Here is a 19,990-nt window from a genome sequence, read left to right on the forward strand (position 1 = left end):
CTGTGCTCCAGGAAGCGAGAAGGAAGCCTGAATATTTGACAGAGGACATGTCCAACATTCAGAGAGGACAGAAAGCAACTGAATTTGTCACCACAAGCAGCATATCATGAAACAACCCAAGGTCAGTTGCCCTATATTAAAAGAACCACACTGCTCTCCTAAAAACTGCTTATTTTTGCAGAGCCCTGCTATCAGAATTAAGGTCAGTTTTTTACAACAGTTTTTTACCTACTTACTGACAATTTGAGCTTGAATGCCTTGCTGAAGCATTTACTAGGGATCAAAATCACAAATACAGCCTCACTCTCTAGGCCATATTTATGTCCAATCTTTCTGGCCTGTGGAGTGCCCTTTGTGGATGGTAAAGGACAAATGGCATTAAAGCCTATTATTCGGCTTTTCATGTAGAAAGGCTTAATGTGTCAGCTGCACTTTAATCTAAGGATTATACGCTTACGTTCAGAAAAATTCCTTTTAAAACATTAATAGGGACATTTTTCAAGGATTCTTATTTTTTATCGCAAAGCCCAATTATTCATAAATTTATTGGTATTTTATATCTGCCATGAAAGTGTTCAATGAAGAGAAAGAGGCAGCTGCTGCAGAGTCAACAAGAAAGCCAAGATCTCTGCTGAAACAATCTAAATATATATCATGCCTTAAAAATAAACACATGCCAGCTAACACTCACCACTGCAGGTGAGTGTCTGACCACAAACCCTGCCCTGGATTTAATCTTTAAGACTTCTACACTGACTTCCAGGTAGAGGCAGTGCACAAACACACATATTTAGTTCTCCCTCCTAAAAGCCCAATATAACAACCATGATTGCTTTTTAATGGCATAAATCCACAAGGACAAAGACAACAGGAGAGATTAAAGATTTAAACTTTTTGAAGCTGGACATCACATAGCTAGATCATGGCAACAGACTTACCAGCCCCAGAGAAGCTACATCATCCAATCTGTGAAGTCACATTCTTAAACATGCACAGACATTCAAGGATCACCAGACACATAAAGTATCTAATAGGAAAGAGAAGAACAGATAGTATTTTAAAAAGCAACTTAAAAACTATGTAGAAAAATAAAGTTTAAAAAACAAAAAAAGTATCATTATTCTCCTCAGAGAGCCAACAGAAAATACTGTCATGAAATAAGATTCTATAAAATGGAAACATTCAAAGAACAACCAAAAAAACATGAGAAAGTAAAAACATGACAACATGAAAAATTTAACAGAAGGATTACAAAGTAAAGAAAATATTCTAACAGCTTAAACACAGAGGTGGAGAACAGGAGAAAAGATAAGACAGTCATAAAACAAGTAAGTCAACATCTAACTGGAGTATCAGAAGGTACGAACAGAGAAAACAAAGGGGGGAATCAGTAATGATACACTAAAAAAATTTCTAAAAATGAAGGACATGAGTTTCTGGCCTGAAAGTGCCCATTTGGATCTCAGCACAATGAATGGAAACAGAGTCCCCACCCAGGAATAAGTGTGACATTTCAGAACACTGAAAATAAAGAGAAGAACTAAGTTCAAGAGAAAAGAATTAAAGGACTGGGAACCAGAAGGTCTTAGCTTCTCATCACCCATGCTAGAAGCCAGAACACAAAGAGCAAAGCCTTCACTATTCTGAGATTCGGAGATTTCCAATCTGGAATTCTACACATAGCCAGACTATAAATTAAATATGAATGTGACATTCTCAGATATAAAACCACTCAAAAGTCATACGTCCGTGTATTTTGTTAGGAAGGTTCCAGACGATGCAGTCTGCTAAAATAAGGGAGTAAGCCAAGAAAGAAGACAATATGGAACGAGGGAAACAGGGATGCCAAGACAGGAGCGAGATGAAATGAATCCCCAGAATGTGCCGAGGAGTCCCTCTCGAGATCTGCTGCACAGCGAGCCTGGAGAGGAAGTAGTCTAGACTGGGGCAGGGCATTTTGTCAAGAAGATAAAATTGATAAAATATCTAAATGTCTTAAGATATTGGGAAGAGATTCACATGGAATACTCTCTGTGGCTAAATTAGTGGCTAGTGCATAATTTTTTTAAAAAAAAAAACAAAACAATTAGTAAATCCAAGAAAAACAAAATGTGTTTGCAAGAAGGTTAATCAAACTATACTATATATGGCACCTGTGAATCCTATTTACAGTTTAAGATAAACACCAAATAAGAAATTGGGGAGGGGGAGGAACAATGACATGAAGGGAACGAGAGGCCTTGTGGAACTATACGAGATTATGTGACCTCAATAAAATCAAAAGCTAAATTTTAAAAAGAGATGAGTGTGACATCTACACTTAGTATTTCATTACTCTATCACCTGACAACTTACAAAATATTTCACATGGGTCTAATCATTGAACTTGTATTAAATGATTACCTGCTTAGTCAGTTTACCTGCTTTGATAGGTTACCTGCTTTGTACAGGTGAAGAAACCGCTTCAGGGAAATTAAGGAGCTTGAGTGAAGTGACAGAGAACAGCAAAGTGCCCTGTGGCAGAGGCCGGACTGGACAGCACAGCAGGCACAGGTGTGTCTACGATGCTCAATACAGTTGATATTGATGATGGGTTGGGAGTCTAGAGAGGGAGGAGCCAAGTCAAAGTTTGAAGTTCAGTGGTTTCAAACTTGAGTGTGCATAAGAATCACCTGGAATCCCACTTATATGAAGTATCTAAAGTATTCAAAGACATGGAAGCAGAAAATCAACTGGTGGACACCAGGGGCTGGGGGTGAGGGGAAGGGAGAGCTGTGGCTGAAGGGGTGGAGGGTCAGATCTGCAAGACGAAAAGTTCTGGGGATCTGTTTCACAGCAATGTGAGTCCACTTAACATCACTGAACTGGAAACTCAAGAACGGTGAAGATGGTAAATGCAATGTTAGGTGTTTTTTACCAGTCAAGAGAAGACTCACTGGAGGCTTATTAAAACCCTGCCTGCTAGACCTCACCCGCAGGGCTTCAGTCCAGTAGGTCTGGGTGGGACCCAAGAATTTCTACTTCTAACGAGTTACTAAGTAACGCTGCTGCTGCTGCTCTGAGTTCTCAGTCCTACCCAAGTCCCTAAACCAAGTGAACACAAACACAAAGGAAGGAGGGCAGGGGGCAACCATGGACCCACACCTGGAATGCTTCCAAAGCCCCCCAGATGACTCCAAGACGCAGACAGTGTGAGAGGGCCTGGCCAGGACACTGGCTTACACCAGCGGGTGTCTGTGAATGCTACAGGCAGCCACATCCTGGCTGGACCTCGATTTCATCCTCTATAAATAATGCTCACAGAGATGTTAAGAATATTAAATAGGATAATCAACAAAGGAATTCAGGGTGGTACTCCTCACACAGTTAAGGTAATGTTATTATTGCTTTTGTTGCTGACATTACAGAAAATAAGGTTGATCTGTTTTTCTAGCTATAAAATGGGGTCAGGTTAAAGACGATGAAGAAACTATTAATATTCAATCCGAAACGACTCAGCAAGGCCAAAAGCTCTCCCGGAGCTAAGAATAAAGTAAGTGGGATTAAATCTAACAACCTATTATGATTCTCACAAGCATTTCACAAATCAAGGGTCGTTTCTACAGAATTAGTAGCTAATCCCTTTACTCTGTGAATAGGTGTTGTTATTGAGAATATAAATATCATTGTAAAACCAGGTGTTGGAATCAACTCTGAAAACATCATCACCTTCATCTAAAGAAACAATATAATATGATGTGTTCAGATACAGAAGATAATGTAAGACTTGAGCAAAAATTCCTGAAGACATCTACATGGTAAGTAACTGCTTGTCAAAAAAAAATTGAAAATGGAGACAAAGGCACAGTTCAGATAGGCCTGTTCATTCAGGAAATATCTGAGTGCCTCCCCCACGCCAGGCCCAGTGGCAGCGGGGGAGGGCGAGCCACTGCAGGGCAGAGTGTTTCATGCAGTGAAGCCAGTGGGCTTGGCGATGAAGCAAGTTTGAGGAATACTGAATAGCACCGTTTTTCCTCAAAATCACTGCAGGGACAGCCAAAACTGTGGTTTCTGCTAAGTTTTTCCTCTTGTGTACAGCTGCGTATTTGGGGGGAGGGGGTGATGTATCATGGATTACCCACAGTGATACTTTCAGTTTCCAGTGTCTTGAGTCCACAGTAGTTACAAAGAAATCATTGTCTTTGTCTTCAGAAAGCAACATGATCCTCCTTAGATGTCTGGGTCATATCAAAGTCTGACTCTCCAGGGCAAGCCTTCTCCATTAAGTCATTTGAATAACTTCCCCACAAAACATTCTTAACATTGTGGGAAAATATTCGTAATGAGGAAAATGGTATCTACTTCTAGATAGAACTGGCTAAAGGCCTTGGAAGCAGCATTCTGAGGTGGTCCAAGCCTCGTTCCATCACAAGCTACACCCTCACGCTACACTAATAGTTCCTCACCACCTCCCGACCACAAAAGTCTTAAGAGTCCTCTAAAGCTCAGAATACTGGATCCGATCAAACAATCAGCAAACATGTCCCGAGGGAATGCCCACCCTAGACACGGCCGACTGTTGCAGGCACGTGCCCACCAGGGTGGAACAATGCCAGTGTGCATTTCCTCACAGTAGCGTTGCCTCAGTATACCAGGAGGCATTCTGTATGCGGTAAGACAAAGATCCATTTGCAAGTAGGAAATGTAAGTAATGCTGCCCTCTGTACACTTGGGTACTTCCAAACAGCAGGCTGTCTTGTAGGAGTGTTTTTCTCTCTGCTTCTTCAATTCATTATGAATCCAAACAGCCCACAATCATTCCACAAAAGCAAGTGTGGGGACAAGAAGTCAGGAGACCCAACTGCTATTGGCTCCACATTTACGGGCCACATGAGTCTGGACTTCAGCGTCCATGCCTGTGAATCGAAGAGGACGCTTGCTGGCAGGGCTGTTTTAAAGATTAACGACAACAACAAGGGACAGAGAGACCAGCATGCATCAGGCACTAAGTGAGTGCCCTACAAATATCCACGGATTTAACCCTTCCAGAACCCTGTAAGGCAGAGAGAGACCTTTATCCCCATTGCACAGGTGAGGGAACTGGGGCACAGAGATGTTAAATAAATTGTCAGAATCTTATGTGGCTACTGATTGAACCCATGTAGCCTGGCCGCAGGATCCATGCTCTTAATCACTTCTTTATCCTGACTAACCTGATGCTTCTTTCAGGTCAAACAAGACTAACCCCCAAAATGCTTTGCACACCGTGAAAATACTTCTTCTTCTTCTTCTTCTTCTTCTTCTGATGATGATGATGATGATGATTTTGCCTCCCAGCACCCACGAACCCTCCTGGTAAATGCCCCGATTTACCTCCGGAGGGACTCCTTCCCCACTGTCATCATCAGAGCTTCATCATCAGCTGGAGATGTGCCACCTTCGGGCTGCAGGGGTGAGACACGTGGCCGGGGCACTGCAGTCAGGACAGGCCTATGTCTCTGGCCCCAGAGACTGGTCCAATGCCAGGCACAGGGCCAGGAATGTTATCTGTACAGTATCTTGCATGATCCCTCTAATGACGTTAGCCTGAAGCTTCTGGAAGTCTCAATTTGTAGCCCAAGAACATGCAGCCAAGATGAGACTTTGTGACATCATTGGGATCCCAACTCAAGCCCTTCCTGAAGTCAGATTCCTCTCGACTTTCAATTACCCAAGCCGATACATTTATTTCACTTAAGATTGTTCAAAACTGGGTTTTCTGTCACTTGAAGCCAAAAGAATCACCCTAATATAAAAATCTTTCTAACATGTTTTATTCCATCAAGCTATGTTCGTCTGCCTTTTCTGTACTTCAGAACACTCCCCTCTCTGAAATAAAACCCTCCTGATGCTGGAGTTCTTGCCACAAGAACTCCATTTTATATAGAACAGAAGATCCAGTTTTCTTAATGCCACAAACCAAGTGATCTGACTTATATTTGTTTCAAAAACTTTATTTTTAACCAAAGCAGTTAAGTCTGTTGTTTCCAGCTTTGCAAGGAAAACAACTGTGATGTTTACTTTCTCTTGGTCTTCTCCATTCTCGTTGTTCATTTAACCCTAAATCCAAACCACTATAAAAAATTATTAAAATGAAGAACAAAACTGAATGTCTAAAAACATTTTAAACACAAGCAGTAAATATCATTTCTTCCTCACAAAAAGGAATTAAGCCTTAACTTTTTAATTAATCTTGGCAAGCCATTATGCAGTTTTAGCCACATTCACTGGACTGTTCACTGCACAGACGACATCGCTTCTCTGCAGCTCCTTCAGACCGGCCCTCACCACCATGTGGCCATGCAGACCCTGCCTCCAGAGGCGGCGAGTAGAATTCCGTTTGATGTCAGGTGGCTCCCAATGCAATATGTAAACACTTCACACATCTTCACATGTTCAAATTCTTAGACGCAGCTAAATAACCTTAACTACAACATCCAAACAAACTTCCAATCTCACTTCCTGCAAGACTCTCGGGCTGGAAGAAGGGAATGCAGCCGTTTTGGCTTATGACGGTTTACTGAGCTAGGCCAACTGCGTTTTCTTTTTATCTGTCCACAGACAGTCTGGGGACGGTGAAGGGGCAAGCACCTGAGTGTCCGCCCATAGAACATATACGAGCGTACATGAAAATAGTGAGTTAAAATGACACTTAAAACCAGCTCTATGTTCATTATAACCCCTCCATGGGCTCCTTTCAGGAACAAACAGCCTTGGCCATGAGGCTCACTCAGTCTGTTGGAGCACCCTTCTGTACACCACAATGTTGTGGGTTTGATCCCTCGTTAGGGCACGCACAGGAGGCAACCCACTGATGCGTCTGTCTTCTGTGTCTTCTCTCTCTCCCCCCACCTCCTTCCTCCCTCTCAAAAAATCAGTGAACATGTCCTCAAGCAGGATCCTCAAGTGAGGATTTAAAAAAAAGGAAACAAATTTTTATGACCTCAAGTAAGTGAACAGATAAGCATATCAACAAAGAGTCATTTGTTAGGCTACATTCAATACTTTATTACTTTGTGTGCTATTCTTTCTGTTGAGGTTTATGATTTATCATTAAATTAGCCTAAGGCCGCCTTTCCGTCTCAGGAGCTCACCCCAAGCCTTTCCCTCCCTCCTCCTCTTCCCCGCCCTCCAGGGGACTTTCCTTGGCCTTCCTTCTGCTGAGCCCCAAAGGCCCTTCTTCTGCTTCTGTAACTTGTTTCCTGGGCCTACACAGCCCAGCTGGCTCACTTCTATGGCTTCTGTAACTGGCTAAATAAACTTTCTCTCATAATTTGAAGACATAAATAAGTAAGTAAATAAATAAACAAACAAAAACATAGCCTAAGATTGGGAGTCTGTTGACTTGCTTTGGTAAGCACCTCAAAGCTCACAGCCCTATCCAAACATGCTAGCTCCCAGTCTGGTGTTACCACATGTAAACAATTAGGACTTTTAATTACAGTCATTTCTATGTATCCATAGTACCTACACCTTATAACTGAGATAACCACTAGCTTATATAGATAAGTATTAATCATATTTCTAAAATTAATAAATACAGCCAAAATGTTAGTTTAAAATTGAGAGTTTGGTAATTCAATTTCCATATTACACTTTTGATTCATAGAAAGCACAATTTCAGAATGGAACTTTGAGTTCATAGGAGCCTCTTATAAATTCTTCAAGGGCAAGAATCATATCTACCTTTCACTGTTTTATGCCTTACATACAATAGGCACTCTGTAAATATTTGTTGAATAAATAAAGGTATTAACACTAAAATGAGTAGGTTCAGACTATGTTATAACTACAGGGGTACCTATTACTATGTCCTTGCTTTTACGAAGTAAAGCAGGAGTTGGCAGGCTTTTTTGTGAAGGAACAGATGGTAAATATTTTAGGTATTATGGGTCATGTGGTTACTCACTACTCAACCCTGGTCTCTCTCTCTCACAACTAAACAGCTCAGCTGTTAGAGCACCAAAGTGGACACAGATAATACATAAACAAATGAGCATGACTGTGTTTGAATAAGACTTTATTTATAAAATCATCCATAATACACAAAAACATTCAAACCCCAAGGAAACCACTTTCTTACAATGAACACTCTATTCCCTAGAAGTCAGAAATTGGTGAACTTGCTAAATTCAGCCAGACATGTTTTGTTGAGTCAAAAACTGGGCAAAGCGTATATTCTCATTTTCCCCAGTGCCCATCACTCCTTCCTAACCCAGCAAATTTCTGTCACGTTACAGTCTTGGCCCCTGCGAGCCTCTGAACTTACTTCCTGAATTCGGCACTACAGGTGGTTTCCAGGGATGGGGCCCGTATCCCTGTGAATACATAACCGCAGCACAGGCTCCTTAAAAGCAAGCCCATGAGTTTTAATTTTCTGCCTTTCATCTAACACCTAATTTCAACACCTAATGAACTTTAAATATTCATCAGTTGCCTATTAGGTGATGTGTTCTTCATGGTCTCCACAAAGGGGCCATACAAGAGTGATAAGAGCAGAAAAGAGGAAGGGCCAGCAGGGACGTGGTCAGTCACAGGGGCAGCAGCGGGAGCCACCACCGGACTGAAAAACCACACATTGCCCAACTGTGTCTCAATCTTCTCTCTGCAGCCTGGATTCCTCCTTCATCTCACAGCAGAAGTGGGCAAAGGTAGGACCACCTGGGACCACCTGGGACCACCTCCACAGTAGCCATAATGAGGATAAAACCTTGTTTAATCTTCATTTCTGCCAGAGGGTACTCTGGGTGGGTAAACACAAAAAAATTACCTGCATCTAATAGAATGAACAAGCTGTTGTATTCCCATGTGATGGAATGCTCAATAGCAATAAAAATGAATAATCTATAACTACATGCAACAATATGGCAGAATCTCTCTAATACATTGTTAAATGAGAAAAGCCAGACACAAAAAGTACAATCTGCGTTACGTATTAGAGAGAGAGAGAGAGAAACAGCAAAAGGAATGTATGCTACTAGAATTCAAGAGAGCAGCTACCCAGGGAGTGGGGCAGTGTCTAGCGTCTAGGAGGCGGCATGAGGCTGTGGTGGTAATGTTTTGTTTCTTGATCTGGGTGCCAGTTACATGAATGAGTGCAGTTTGTGGAATTATGTTAAGCTGTACACTTATAATATGTGTATTTTTTGTATGTATGTTCTATTTCAATAGAAAATGAAACAATATATCATTACCCCATAACTCAGTGGTCCCGGGCCAGAGAGCCAGTTGAAGACCTCACATGCAGGGCCCCACTTGCCTTCCCTTCGACTGTCCTTCAGGCCACCGGCCCCATATGGAGGCCCATTCAGCTCCGCCTCCTCTTTTCAAAGTATGACCAGATGGAGGCCAGGGAGCAAAACAGCAAACCAGACCACTCTGTGCTGCCTGCGGGAAGCTCTGTCACTGCTCCTTCCGAACGCCAGTGTCTTTGGAAGAAACTTCCCTGCTGTCACTGACTCTTTGTTCCACATGAGAAACAAGAACACAAGAAGCCTCTGCTGCCCGAAATGGCTCCCTTCAAAGGACTTCTTTAAAATAATGCTCTAAAGGGGCAAGCCTCGTTTATAAACATCTGTGAAGAAATGCTTAGATACTCAGGGACCACTTGAGGAAGACACCATAAATAAAATGCAACTAAGATTAGAATGTAGAACAGCTGACAGCCATTCTGCAAGACCCACAGAGTTCTAATAACTGATTATGTAATAGGCCATAATGTATAATAGTATACAATTACAATCACAGCTGAACACATCTTTAAGATTTTATGTAAAGTTTCAATTCAGGTAGTCAAATTATGGGCTGAGAATCATTTTGAATCACTTTAATGTGGATTTTAATATAGTAACCTCAACTTGACATTACCACTCATATTCTTTACACATTCTTCTAATAATTTCAGGTTAAAAAATCAAGTAAGACCTTTGAGCACACAGCTCCCAATGACTGGTCTGCTTGTGCATGCTGACCGGGAAGACGCAGGAGTGATAACCAGACCCAATGACCTAACGGCAAACGCTGGTCACAGTGAGGGAGCAGGCAGGTTACGAGGACAGAAGAAAGTGTGGTGTCCCCTCCTACACAGGCACCGTGTATCACACAAATTCCAATCGTTGACACTCAGATGTTTCTCAGAGCAAATTAATACTGCCCATCTGTCCATTAAATGAACCACCGCTTAAACATTTCATTAAATTTGACTTTATTTACACCAGCTAATAAGGAGCATAAATTCAAAATTCTATCTTTTAATAGGAAATTATAACTATGTTTGAGTATTATGGGTCGCATAGTTTATGAATGTTCTAAAATGGCTCTCAAAGAAGAACATCATTTTTAGGAGCTGCATCCCCAAGAATTTAGGATAAAATGTCATGATATCTGTAACTTGAATGTTTCGGCAGGAAAATATACAAATCTGTACACACACACAAACACAATGTGGCAAAATGCCAATTGTTAAATGTAGGTAGTGGATACACAGGAATTCCTGAACATTCCTTTAACTCTTTAGTGTGTCTGAAAATTTTTATAATAAAAAGTTGCATCGAAATGTTTACTCACCTTTCGAGTGGATGGCTGTCTTCTTTCTCCTAATCAAAAACTAACGGCGAAATGTGCCCAAAGGCACACTCAGGGGTCATTCATGCTGCCCTCACCCTGAAAGAAAAAGCAAAACAACATGTTATCACCAAAGATTTGTATTAAGTTAACGCTGCTTCACTTGAAAAAATGTTCTCAACATAAGACAAGTCTCTAGATTAAAACACTGCTACAACTATTTCTTTTTTAAGGAAGGAAAAAAGAGAAAAGAATGATCCCATCACTGAATGTGAGGATCACCCCCCTGGGAACGAACTTCTGGAACAAAGGAATTCCTGTTTCTTTTAATTCACATCAATTTCAGCCAGTGACTAGCCCAAACTTCCACTCAAACAAAAACTGGAGCTTCAAGAACCAGAGCTCCGCTCTGACTTTGGATTTCTGAGACCACACCGAGAAGGCATCCACGGACACACACAGAACCACACCAGAACTGCTGATCCTCTGGAGCCCTTTCAGGGAGAGGTATTTGGACCCTATCTACTACCACACTCAACAACAGCACATGCTATGGGGCACAGTGGTGCCACGGTCTGCTAGTCATATTTGCTGCTGCCTCCACCACACCTCACATTTGGGCATTATCTATGATAATAATAGATCCTCCCCCGATTACCCTGTGAGGTGAGCAGAGTTTACTGATTCCATTTCCCAGAGGAGGCGGCTGGCTAAGCGTCAGAGATGATGTACGACAAGAGCATTCGAACAGAAAACACCTGAGATGAAACTCCAGCTTAGGTCTCCCGACCCTAAGTTCAGGGCTTGTCTCACCACGGAGGTTATTCCCACCCCTTCTCTCTGCCCCACCCCCCAACACGATACTCTCCTAAAGTCCGACCTCAAAGCAAAACGGCCAAACAACACATTCACCTGCCACTGGGAGATGGAGGGTGCTGCAGTTTGTATGTGTATATACGTATATATGCATATATACACAAACATATGCACACACATATGTACATATACACATATATATATGTCCATTTTCCCCCTTCTTCCTCAAGAAAGCACACTGTTGGCCAATGGAAGTAAAACCAGCATCACATGGCACCCTTGTCTTTGCCTTGTCTTTGAGATTTTTACTTTTGCCACAACAAAATGCAATAATTTGCTGTTGAGGACTTCCCATTTGTTTTTGTACAATGCAAAATACAATATGATATAATGGCACAGACACTGCTCCACAATAAAGATGGAGGCAGCATTAAAAAAAAACTACAGGTGGGGAGAATCTAGTGTCCCTATATAATGGTCTAAAGTGGTCTTTCATCTGCTTGCTGGTCACAGAAATTCTGCAAGCACCGAGGCTTAGAGGTATCAGTGTTCTAACCTGAACCTGGGAAGGTACTGGCGAACAAAAGCCTGGGGAAAGGTAACCAGGAACCCTTGCACCTGGCTTTCAGCTCTGTCTCCTCTATCGTTACCTTGAGTAAAAACCCAGAGAACCTCTCCAAGCTGCCTCCTCACCTGTAGCCTGGGACACCTCTTTACAAAGACAACACAACCCACAAAGGAGATAGGACGTGACTCACAAGCTGAGCACTTAGACCCCAGTGGCACTCGCCAAGACATCATGCCAGGAGCTACACAAAACCAGGGAAAAACATGATGTACCTTTGGAAACATCAATTTTACTCCAAGTTTTAGTGAGGATAAGGAAATGAATCAGTAATTTAAAAGTTGTTAATATTAAAACAAATATGCATTATGGAGTAGAATGCCATCATTTCATGAATTTTTAAGCTCAAACTCTAATTCTTACTTTCCTAGTTCATTTCCAGCTGTACCATTACATGTCGGGGGAGGGGATGAGGGATGGACTCTCCTTTTTCATTAAACATGGTCTAGGGGGAACATGTGAAGTTGGTAGGAATTTTATATCACGGCAAGCCCAGAAAGCTACCAATGGCCCTTGGTCTGCAGAATTCTCTTCAAAATCAGGAATCAAAGACTTCTGTCAGATCTAGGTCAGGTAAACTGAAGGGTAGGCCCACATAATCCCATCTCTACACCGCACCCCCTCCTGTAAGTGTGACTGAATCTCCTCCCTCTACCACGTTTCCTGCCTGCTTCATCGGCCCAAGCACACTCCTATCGGGCAGGCTCCTGCCACTCAGTTACCTAGCTTACATCAGTGACTTTTCTTCAACCCCCTCCCGACCGGTAAAACATTCAGCACTTCCTGTAATTTTCATTTATGTGGATGGCTGCATCATTACTAAAAAAAAGTAAGGTCACCAATTTAGTTTGTCTCTAAAAATTTTTTGTTATGCTCTGGCTGGTGTGGCTCAGTTGATTGGAGCAGTAATCTGTAACCCAAAGGTTGTGGTTTGATTCCTACTCAGGGCACATACCTAGGTTGCGGGTTCGATCCCCTATCTGGCACATACAGGGGGCAGCCAATCAATGTTTCTCTCATCCACGTTTCTCTCTCTCCCTTTCTCTCTAAGAGCAATGAAAAAAAAAGTCCTCAGGTGAGAATAAAATGTAAACATTTTATTGTAAAATATATTACATTAAAAAGTGCATAACCATGGCAGCCCGCCTCCAAGATGGACTCAACGATCCTGCCTCCAGTATTCATGTTCCTCTCCCACAACGAACAGGGCTGGTGTGCATAACCAATACGATGCCAGGGAAATGATGGAGTGTGACTCCAAAGGCTAGAGAGAGTGAGCAGCCTCCTCTCACTCTCTCAGGAGGAAAGCTGGCTCCCATGCCAGGCACTCAGGTGCTCTAAAGACAAGCCCACATGCTGAAGAACTGAAACCTCCTCAAAGAGCCAAGCGAGTTAGTTAGCCCTCTGAAGAGCCGCAGATCCTCCAGCCCAGTCAAGCCTCAGGTCGTGGCTGCTTCAGCTGCTATCTTGACTGCAATGCCATGCAAGACGCCAAGTTAGAGCCACCGAGCTAAGCTGTTCCTGACTTCCTGACCTACGCAGAAGCTGTGAAGCCACAGATGTTTATCACCGTTTTCAGCTGCTAGGTTTTGAGGTAATGTTATATAGTGATAACCACATGTCAGATTAAAGAATGACAAAATAAAGCCCATGTACTGAATACCCAGTCGATGGTGCCGGGGCTTGGGTTTGGTTTGGTTTGGTTTGTTTGTTTGTTTGTTTGCAAGACCCAAGTGCCCCTCCCTCTCTCGCCTTCTACTCCCCCTCACCGTAGGCTGCCTTCCCGCACAGATAAACACCAGCCTGAATTCTGAGTTAATTATTCCTTTGCTCCTCTTTATGGTTTTACCACATAGGTATTCTCAACACATTGATGTATGTTGCCTGGTTGTAAGTCTCATATAAACGAAACAAACTGTATGTGTTCTTTTAAGACTTGCCTCTTAAGATTTTTAGATTCATCCCTGTTGACTCATGGCTGGAGTAGATTTTCCCCCACTATATATATTTCTCATTGTATGAACATATACACAATTTACTGCTCTCTTCTACTGTTGAGGATCATCTGGGGAGTTTTCCGCTTTTTGCTGTATGAATAATGCTGCCATTTACAGCCTAGTGCTCCTCACCCAGAGAACCCAGCCAGTTTCTCCAAGGCACATACCTAGCAGAGGGGAGCTGGACTTGGGATTGCAAAGTTCAACTCTCCTAAGGAATGTCAAACTATTTTTGAAAGTGGTTGTGTACAACCAACTCTTAAGCCACATTTCTTGTCTGTCTCCCAATAAAAGCCATGCCTGTTTTGCAAAAGCTTTCAACCAACAAAAGAGAAAGTTTTTCCTATTTGCAGCATCACTACTGCAAATAAATAGTACTCCAAAGTGGTGACCAGGACAGCTGCAGTGTATTAGTCACAGGACATCGGCGCAGACTTCAGAGTGATGATACAGACCTGGCCAGCACCACACACGGCCCACGGGGATAAGTCAGATTGGATTTATAGACCCACGTTAAATTCACAGCTTTCCTCCTGGTGGACTCACACACATGGTCCCATCTTATTGCTGTCATCTCAGAGGAGGATAAATTTAGTTCATATGCAAACCAGCCCAATTCTAGATTGAAGCAGGATAGCCAAATCATTTCAATAAAATCACAGGGTTTTGTTTTGTTTTGTTTTTTATAGAAAGATGGTTGTGTTTTTTTACATATTCTCCTATAACATGAGATTTTTATTTACGATACCTAATTTTATGTGTAGTAATTCTACAAAAAATACTTGTGTATTCTCTGTACACACACAAAAAAAGTTCTTTTAGAGTAGTTAATTCAATTTCTTAAATGGCAACAGTAATTTTTATGATAATTTATCTGTATTTCGAGTAGAAACAATATCAACATTTGTGTTGGCATTAAATACAAAAAATGAGGAATTCTTAACTGGAGCAGAAAGAGGAGAAGATTACTGTCAATTTCAAAGGAGGTTCATTTCATGTCACTGAAAACAATAATGGCACTAGACCACCAATATGAGGTCATTTCAACTCACTCTCTTGATAGTTCTTATTTGTCTCTTTACAATCATTTATCCTCATGAGTCAGGGACTATTACTGCACCCTTTTCACCGATGGCAAAAACTGGAGCACAGAAAGTAATTAAGTTGTGCGTACACACACAGCTGATCCGTGGTAGAACAAGAATGTGAACCCAGGAGGTTTACTCCAGAATCCATAATCTTAGCTTTTCCAGCCCCCAAGACCAGCCAGAAGGCCCTTCAATAGTGACAATTATTTAATAGCTACCAGTTACTAAGCATCCACAATGTGCCAAACACTTATTAAGTGCTCTGTTGCATTATTTCTAATCTTCCCCTCGTCTCTCCCTACCTGTGTTAATCCCATTTCATAGTTGAAGAAACTTAGGCTCTGGAAGTTTAAGTATTTGACCAAAATCATATAGGCAATAACATAAAAAGGTAGAAATACCACTTGAACCTTGTCTCTGACTTCAAATCTCATGCTGTTTCTACCGTGGGCCTCCTAGACAAAATAAAATTACCTAATCCCAGGCTTTGTGGTAGTGAATTTGACCTTAGGTCCCAGAAAAGCCCCCCTGAAGGAAACAGATGCCATATCAGGAGAAGGTGTGCTGGGCAGCATCCTGGATGAGCAGTGGGTGGCAGCTGCCACACCTTCGTGACAAGCAGAGATGGAGTGGGTGTCAATAAGACCGGCTGGCACAGTTGGAAAACCAGGGCTCAACACCACCTCCTTATGGGGTTACACTGGGCAGGTCAAATGGCCTCTCCACATGTTCTCATCTGTAAAACGGGGCTGTCTTTTAAAAAAAATTATTGGACTTATTGAGGTGATACTGGTTAATAAAATTATACAGGTTTCAGGGATACGATTCTATAATACTCATACATCATCTGTATATTATATTGTGTGTTCAGCATCCCAAGTCAAGTCTCCTTCTATCACCATGTAAAATGGGCTTTCCTTCATTTCAAAGGGTTGTTGTGAGGATTTAATAGACTAACACATAAAAGGGACCTGGCGCAAAGTAGGAAAGTATATAAAGTTCCTAGTTCCATGCCTTGACCTCTAGATACACTGTGGTACATGGGCAACAATGTGGATATACAAAGCTAGGTACAATAACCACCTGGAACAGGGTTATTATAATGACAATGGGTATAGCAAGCATCATAATGAATAGAAGATATACAAATATACATAACAGGCAGAAGAATGGCAACAAGGAATTGAAAAGATGATCAACATTATTAATCATTAAGGAAATGCAAATTAAAATCACAAAGAGATACTACTATTTCACACCTACCAGAATGGCTAAATTTTAAAAATTGGCAGTATAATTTATGGCAAAGATGCAGGGTAACCAGGACACTCACACACTGCTGGTGGGAATGCGATGATGAATGGACAAACGAACTGTAGTACATCCATACAGTGGACTATTATTTAGTAATAAAAAGGGACAAATTACAGACACACACAACATGGATGAATCCAAGTACGTTATGCAAAATGAAAGAAGCTATCTCAAAAGGGTACAGTCTCAATAATCCTACTTACATGATATTCTGGGAAAAGTAGGCCCATAGTGACAGAGAGAAGATCAGTGTTGCCAGGAGTTCAAGGTGGGGGAGGGTTTCGCTACCAAGAGGCAGCACTGGGGAATTTGAAGGGTGACTGTTGCATATGCTGTTTATAGTGGTGATTATATGCATCAATGCACGGGGTAAAACTCACAGAACTATATGCTCAAAAAATTGAAATTTTTTATTGGTAAATTTTTTAAATCATCAAAGAATAAAATTTTAAAATCATGGAAAAAATTGGTAGGTCTTGGTGAATGGAAGTTGACATTTGTACAAAGGAAGGAGGTGACATGTGAGGGTCCAGTAGCTCTGAAGTTCCTTGCTGAGGAAACAACGATGTTACGGGAGACCAAGAAGAGTCATTGTGTGGAGCACACAGAGGCTCTGAGAGGTGCAGAGGGTCAGGAAACTTGATTTGCAGCCTGATTTCACCAAATGATGACTGCATGAAATTACACAAGCTACATCATTCCCCCCTCCCGAGCACTAGTTTAGCTAATTCTAAAATGAGGCAGTGAAGCAAATGATCTGGAATGTTCTTTCTACTACAAACATTCTGAAGACAATTTGCTTTTAAGCTATTGAGTATAGGAAGACAGCAGAACAAACAAGTAGAAATACCCTGATGTGGAAAAATAGCTATGCATCCTCACAAATGCCATCAGCAAACAAAATAAAGTGAAAATCCTTGACATGTGTGGATAGTAGAGTGATGGTGGCTGAAGCAGCCAATAGCAGGAAAAAGACAGGAGAAGACTCAGATCATCACCTTCTTGCATAACAGAAACCAAGAAAATATCAGTTTCATTGGGGCAGGGGGTGAAGGGTTAGAAAAATTCGAGCATCAAATGCTGAAAAAGTCAAGACAAATGAACAAGACTAGCATTATGACAGAATTCCACTTCTGGGCATTTATCTGAAGAAACTCAAAACACTAATTTAAAAGACATACGTACCCCTATGTTCATTGCAGCATTATTTACAATAGCCAAGATATGGAAGCAGCCCAAGTGTCCATTAGTAGAGGAATGAATAAAGAAGATGTGGTACATCTATACAATGAAATATTACTTGGTCATAAAAAAAAAAAATAAAATCTTGTCATTTGTGGTAACATGGATGGACCTGAAGGGTATTATACTGAGTGAAATAAGTCAGACAGAAAAAGACAAATACCATATGATTTCACTTATATGTGGAATCTCAAAAACAAAATAAAGAAACAAAACTGAAACAAACTAATAGATACAGAGAACAAACTGATAGTTGCCAGATGAGATGGACTTTAGAGGGATGGGTGAGAAAGGGGAAGGGATTAAAAAGCACAAATCGGCAGTTATGAAACAGCCACAGGGATGTAGAGTACAGCACAGGGAATAGAGTCAGTACTACTGTGATAACTCTGTGCGGTGTCGGTGGGCACTGGGCTGATTGGGGTGATCACCTCATATGTTATATAAATGTCTCGTCACCATGCTGTACACCTGAAACTGATATATTTTATGTCAACTGTAATTTTTTTAATATTAAAACAAACGAGTGTACAGATGTTTCAGAGATCAAGAGAGTGAGTGACTGCCCACAAAAGTAATAGAAAACCTACCATCAATCTTTGCATGCTGTCTGAATATATCTTGTGTCCTAATTGTTTTGCCCTTGTATTTTCAATCTCACTCTGCTTTCATCTTTGCTGTTAGAAGCCTAGAATTTAATAAAACATGTAAGTGTGGTTTTCCTGCAATAGCCTACATCGGAGGCTGCAATTTTCAAAATTTAGAATTTACTGGAAATTAAGAATATGACTGTTAAGTGCCAGTGAGCCATTTATGCAAAGACTCCAGAATTCTAGAATGGAAACAGACATTTTATATTTAAAAGATTTAATAGAATATAAAGAATACAACTTAAGGATTAAGATTTTATCGTCATCTTATTAGTGTGTGAGGCAGAAAAATAGCTTGAAGTCAATAATATTCCCAAACTGACGAATCAAAATGTGACACATCCTTCACCTCTGTACAGAGCATGCCCCAGAACACCACTTAATGAGCTTCAACACTTTCAGCTAAAGGAACCCAGTGAGACACACCACTCTGAGCATTTAACCAGAGCTGAAGGAACATTAGGGAAATTAACAGTTCTAAAGTGCACTTCTGTGGACTCTGAGAAAGATGATACCTACCAAGAAAGACTCCGGGTGGCTAACTGTGCTCAAATTTAAAAAAAGATCCTCGTAGCCATTTCTAAACCTGGGTCTCTCATGCAAATCACACTTCAGGGAGAAACCTGTCCTTTGTTTCTGCCATCTGAGCCAACCCTTACAAAGGAATTCCCGGAATCCCATTTCAACCAATAGGATTGAGGTTCCCCATCCAATCAAAACTTCGCAGTTATAGCCCCATGGGTGCCTTCACTGGCCAGTGACGGTAACTGCATTCCGACAAATCTGGACAGTGCCTTTTGGACCAATCAACTTGCAACAATCTAGAGTCCTCATTTGCATGAGGATGGACTGACCAATCAGGGACCATGGACGGGGACTTCTGCCTATGTAAGTCAGCTCCTCTCTGGTTCTGAGTGTGCCCTTTCCTTTTCCACCAAAGACAGAAGATTGCATTTTTCTGATCCTGGAGTCAGAGCTAAACACCAAAGATAAAACACCCAAAACATCTTGCCAGGCCAGAGAAGAGCACCTGGAGCAGAGCGGAGCAGGCAGAGCAGAGCGTCACAAAGCAGAGCAGAACTGAACTGAACTGTCTAGCCAGGGAGGGCCTCACCCCAGGGCTGCCTCACAACCATGCTGCTCCATAGCCATGCTGTTGTACAGCCAGGCTGTACCTCAATTAAGCTGTTTGCACTAAATAAAGCTTCCTTCAACACACCCCAACTGGGGAATTCTTGTTGGCATTGAATTGGCACCTATGACCATCGGTGCCAATTTGATACCTGCAATTAAAGTTAATAGAAAATTTTTCCAACACCACTTCTGCCAGTTTCCTTTTTTGATGATTAAATGTAAAAACATCAACATGATATAACCTGGTTATAAAAGAGGAGAAAGAGCAGACAACTTCAGCTCAACCCTTGCTCACTTTACCATTAACAACTCACTCACTCTGGGCAAATTTCCTCACTCCTTATCTCCAATTCTGCATCTGTAAAATGGAGATAATCATGCTCCCATCTAGCACTCAGGCCCCCAGTGCCCTGTGCCAGATGAGACAACGTCTATGGAGGCATTTAAGGAGAATACAAATGAAAAGACAAACACAAGATGTCATGATTGCTATTCTGTATGGGGTGAGTGGGGGGACAGTATATTTCAAATACATACAGTCAT

At 41.6% G+C, this 19,990-nt stretch overlaps 1 protein-coding gene across 1 annotated transcript in view; it reads right to left on the reverse strand.

The window, feature by feature from the left end:
• The window catches only part of SGMS1 (sphingomyelin synthase 1), a 286,000-nt gene that overhangs the window by 238,498 nt on the left and 27,512 nt on the right, over window positions 1–19,990 (reverse strand). The window contains exon 2 of the mRNA XM_028511456.2: window positions 10,585–10,680. The gene's annotated coding sequence lies outside the window, so the exon portion shown is untranslated. The remainder of the gene's footprint in view (window positions 1–10,584; window positions 10,681–19,990) is intronic.

Source organism: Phyllostomus discolor, chromosome 5 (assembly GCF_004126475.2).
Source record: "Phyllostomus discolor isolate MPI-MPIP mPhyDis1 chromosome 5, mPhyDis1.pri.v3, whole genome shotgun sequence".
NCBI classification, from domain to species: Eukaryota; Metazoa; Chordata; class Mammalia; order Chiroptera; family Phyllostomidae; genus Phyllostomus; species Phyllostomus discolor.